We start from the raw sequence: 5,935 nt of genomic DNA, 5'->3' as shown, positions 1-5,935 counted from the left end.
AGTTTTTTTTGGGGACCATTCAGCTGGCCATGTTTTTAGGCTATAAATATGTAGTTCAAATCACTTTGTAAGGACTTTTTGGCCAAATTATTGAATGAACATTTGTTCTATAAGGTTTACTTCCTCTCTATTTTCGTATGAGTCTCGAGTGACTTATCTAGCGTGCTAGTGGCGTCAACCCGAATTATTTTTATCCGAACTTATCATCAGCCTTGGTGTGGCGTTCGTCCATCTTTCTATATCTTTGGTTCTTACTTTCCTAAGTAACGGGTCAAGGTCCATCCTTCTATCTTTCATTAACCCACCTTAAACAATATAAGTCCCGGGGCAATACTGTCTATAGTGTTGAATCGTTCTTAACATTTAAGTTCATTTTTACCATTTCCACCTCCTATCAAATTATCTATCCTACCTTTTTGTTAGACTGAACCTATCTTATTCATTTTTAGCCTATCTTTGAACCCCTTTTTGATAACTTCTGCTCAAACTAGCCAAATACACCATTTTTCTCAAAACTGAATGATACTTTTTCGATGATGATCGGGTAACTTAGATCGACTTGATTATCAACGCCGGGCTGGATCATATCACTATAGCTCGAAAGAGCGTCCCATTATAAGCTCTCATGAGCTTCCCGTTATGTGGTTCTTGCGAGCTTTCCATTAATAGCTCTTCGGAGTATCCCGATTGGTTTTGATCTTACATGTGTTGTGGACACACTGCAACTCTTATGAGCATCCCGATCTATGGCTCTTCGGAGCTTCCCGATAAAAAGCTCTTTGTGAGCTTTCCGATTGTGGCTCTCCGAAGCTTCCCGATAAAAGGCACTTTGTGAGCTTTCTGATTGTGGCTCTCCGGAGCTTCCTGATATTGGCTCGCTTAAACCTTCTCGATATTGGCTCATATGAGCTTTTCGATTATGGCTCTCCGGAGCTTCTCGTTACATGGCTCACATGAGCTTCCCGTTATAAGGCTCGGAAGAGCTTCCCATTTATGTGCTCGTATGAGCACACCAGTATATGAATTGACGGTTTACAAAATTATACACTTTGTGTGTGACACCCGTGTATCCATCGATATTCTAAATGGTTCAATGGGCAAAGTTCTGATATGAGATAATCTGAGTTTGAGACGAACTATTATGAAAATATATTCAAAATGCATGGATATGATTTGTACATGTTATATGGACAATTGATGTGAAAAGTATATGTATATGGAAATATGATTATTGTTGAATTCATACATGTTCTTTGGTATTTATACGAAATACATGTCTAACATGATTGATAAGGAAATGTGCTAGGGCTTTCGGCCAATTTATTTGAGTATGCTTTGTATGCTTGCTTTAAATGTAAATAAATGGTTAACTTGGTAAAAATGGACATTTTGTCATATGTATTGATATGGCATATATCATACTTGATTTTGGCTTGATTTGAAGGTCTTGTATTGCCTTGTGAATGTGTTTAACTGTTGATATAGGTGGAAAACAAATTAGGTGAGAAATGTGGCCATGAAAATGGCTTATTTTTGTCCATACTGGCAGAGAAACGGGCGTGTGTCTCAGGCGTGTGTAACACACGGCCTAGCACATGGGCCTGTGGTTCGGCTATGTGTCCCCTACATCTTTAAAATTCAAAATAGAATGCTCAGGTATTTTCACATGGCCTAGCATACGGGCGTGTGACTTGGCCGTGTGTCCCCTGCACCTCAATAATATAAGTAAAATTGCTAACACGGCCTAACACACGGGCATGTGGCTTGGCCATGTATCCCTTGCACCTAAATAATGCAAGTCAAATTGCTCACACGGCCTAGCACACGGGCGTGTGGCTTGGTCGTGTGACCCAAGTGAGTGAGTTTTATAGGCTTGGACACGGGCTAAGATACGCCTGTGTGCCCTATTTTGAATGCCCACACGGCCTGGCCACACGGGCTTGTGTCCCCTCTACCTTGGAAAATGTTAAAATTTTGCGAAAAATTCTCTGAGTTCTTGATTTAATCCCGACTTAATTCTAAGGTATGTATTGGGCCTCGAAGGCTCATATAAAAGACTTTATGAATGATTTCTAATATGAATGTTAAATAATATGAAATGTCTGTATTTGATCTGTATATTCCGGTAATGCTTCGTAACCCTGTTCCAGCTACGGACATGGGTTAAGGGTGTTACAGAAAGTGTCTAAGGTCAAATTTGGGCTTCAATGGGCTTAAAATACTCAAAACAATACAATAGCCCAAATTCAAGGGCTATATGTCTATACATATATTCTATGTACTGATTCCTTAGGTAAGGTACTGACACATAGGCCTATACATATATTCTATATACTGATACCTTAGGTAAGATACTAACACATAGGCCTTATATATTGACACCTAGGCTAGAAACTGTAGCACTTCAACTACTGTCTTACAATGTTTTAATACTTTTAGTACAAGTACCAGTACCTAAACTCCCTAGGTTAAAAATAAGTATAGCAGCACTTGGAAACATGTTCAAATAGTTCCATATCATTCCAATAAGTCTCAAAATATTATAGAACAAGTTTCAACCCTTTTTACACTCAAAGTACTATAATAAACATATTCAAATCAAATAACAAATCGAAACTCTATTGATAACACTAACAAGGGTTCAAAATACATATCAAACTTACACAATCCCAAGTTCAATCTAAGTTTTTCATATAGGAAGATTAATATATACCATGAGATAAAATAAGATTATATTGGGAGAACATATTTTATCCCAAAGAGATTAAGGATATCTTATGAGTGTAACACACTTATGACAAGGTAATTGGACGAACACTTATGTTAAACTAGCTTCATTTGATAAATTGTTTTGATATAAAAAAACAAAAATACTTTTGAATAAAGTTTGTTTTTGAACAAAGAAATTATAAAATTCAAAGCATAAAAATCATTTCAAGACTTCCAAACATCTTAGAAAATGTTATGAACATTAGAAAATTTTGGACAAAGTTCAAAAACGGTTTTAAACTCTCTAACTCGATTGAAAACTGCACCCTACAGGAAGTATCAATATTTTCCAAAAAGTATCGATATCCATATGATTTTTATCGAAACCCTTTTCCATATCGATACCAAATTTGCTCACTAACTTGAAACAAAAATTGAACAAAAGAAAAAAGTATCGATACTTTTCAAAATATATCGATACCATTTTTTATATCGATATCACTTTTGCATTCTAACTTGATTATTTTTTCAAACAAACACAAAAAGTATCGACACCCATTCCAAAAATATTAATATAATTTATCAGGCATCGATAAATGGTCTTTGGTATCGTTGTAAACTAACTTTAATGGCTACTGAATCAGACATATTAAAAAAGCATAAAAATCATTTCAAGATGTCGAAACCATTTTTATTTTGGAAAATGGGGATCGGCTTTAAAACATGGTATAGAGTCGTGATTGCATTATTTCGTGATAGGTTTTAAATATTTATAATTACTCGTTTTTAAACTAACTATTATTGCGATGTAAGCAAGTGTACCTATCGAACAGTAGTATAGTTTTAGCAAGATCGGATTGTCGAACTCAAAGGAACTAAAAGTACTAATAATGACTGTCTTTTTATTATCTAGCCTAAGAATAAAGAGGTTTTGTTTTAATTAACTAATTATCTAAACTAAGAACGCACAGAGAAAAGAATTGGGGAATTGCTTTTGGGAAAAATCGATTGACTTAGACAATACCTAAGGAAAAATCCACCTAGACTTTACTTGTTATTCTGGCTCCAAATTGGACGATTTATTCATTCAACTTGTTCCGTAGAGATCCCTAAGTTATGTTATTATCCCTATTCAAGACTAATAACATTTAATCCCTAGATTGAATAACCGAGACTTTTCTCTAATTAACACTCTAGGGTTGCATTAACTCGATCTATGGATCCCCTTATTAGGTTTCACCCTAATCTAGCAAAATCTTGTCACCTTATGTCTAGGCGCACAATCAACTCCGCTTAATTATGACAAATGTACTCTTAGACAGGGTCTATTCCTCCTCTGAATAAGAGCATGTCTTGAATCAGTATCCTGGGATATCAAAACAAGAATTAAGAACACATAATTAAGAACAAGTTAAATATTTATCATACGATTCAGAAAATAATAACAAGATTTGTCTTAGGTTTCATTCCCCTTAGGTATTTAGTGGTTTTAGTTCATAACTAAATAAGAAAACATCTCAGAAGAATAAAGAATACAAAACATAAAGAAAACCCAAAACTCCTGAAGGGAAATTGAGGAGAGATCTTCAGTCTTGATGATAAATCTGGCTTCTAAGATGGATCAATCGGCTTCCTTGGAGTAATTCCTTACTCCTTATCTCCGTCTCCCTTTTCTTCCTTCTCTCGGGTGTATTTATAGGCTTTGGAATGGCTAGAAGCCCTCAAAATTAGCCTTTTCCGAATATGACTCAACTTGGGCTTGGCAGGGACATGCCCGTGGCACACGCCCGTGGCACACGCCCGTGGCAGATTACTTCAGGCCGTGCTCGAGCTTGCCAAATTGACACGACCGTGTGGTTTGCACGTGTGAGGAGGTCCAAGCTGTGTTGATTTCGTACTTTGGCCCATTTTCTCCGTTTTTGGCCCGTTTCTCGTTCCTTTCACTCTCCTATGCTCTCCTAAGTATAAAACATGAAATCAAAGCATTAGGAGCATCAAATTCACCAATTCTAATGAGAAATCATCCATAAAATGCATTAAACATGGGGTAAAAATATGTATAATTTACGGTTTATCAAGTCGCCACCAATCCTTTTTGTTTAGGTGTGATCGGGTCACCTTGTGATCAATCATTCTAATAAAGCATTTTGGTTTATTAAAACAATATTTTTAGTCTATAAAAGACTAGAAAACGAGTTCGGGAGTCGGTTACACGCGAGGAAGGATTTTCACCCTCGCAACGCCCAAAATCGGTACCGTATTGATCAATTAACGTCCTAATGTTGAAAATTTGAAAAAGATTTTAAAATACAATTCCTTTAAAAACATTTAGATAACTTGAATTGGATGTCAAGATTCTCCCAGAAGGAGTAAAATATCATGTCCAGCACGATTGGATACAACATTTCAAACCCTCAATACGATATCATCCCATAATTTTCAAAACTCATACATTTGAAATTTCAAAAAGGATATTTGGCTATTTGGCCAAACGGTAAATCGAAACCCAGCACAATTGGGCACGATTTATCGAACTTCCATATACGAAATATTGCCTCATTTTAATTTAAGAAAACATGGATGAAATTCCAAAAGGATATTTCGTATTTTAGTCGAATGAAAAATCAAAACCCAGCATGATTGGGCACGATTTATCGAACTTCCAAATATGAAATATTGCCTCGCTTTAATTTAAGAGAACATAGACAAAATTTCAAAAGGATATTCTGTATTTTAGTCGAATGAAAAATCGAAACCTAGCACGATTGGGCACGATCTCGCAAACTTCCAAACACAAAAGATTTCCACATGTTGAGGGGGTTCAAGTTAACAATTATAAAAACCGTATCAAAATATACTTGTTCGGTTTGTTTGGAAATAAAAGACAATCGACATTTAGAGAATATGAGAATCATAATCATGATGCATTAACAAGAAATACAAACATAATTACTTGCATGAAACAATAATATGTAACTATAATATGAAAACCAAAAATGACACATAATACACAAAACAATATGAAAATTTGGAACCGACATAACACAAAATAATTTAAAACTTATATGAAAAAATTTACAAAGGAATAACACACGCTAGAATTCAAATACCTCATATGTACATAAAACCGATAATATATAAACGATTATTAAACTATATAATATGTAAGAAGAAATTAAATAAATAACATACAACATAATTTCAAAAAACCAATTAATTTGACTAG

The sequence above is a fragment of the Gossypium arboreum genome, chromosome 12 (assembly GCF_025698485.1).
Source record: "Gossypium arboreum isolate Shixiya-1 chromosome 12, ASM2569848v2, whole genome shotgun sequence".
Taxonomy (NCBI): Eukaryota; Viridiplantae; Streptophyta; class Magnoliopsida; order Malvales; family Malvaceae; genus Gossypium; species Gossypium arboreum.
Note: the sequence above shows the minus strand (reverse complement) of the source record.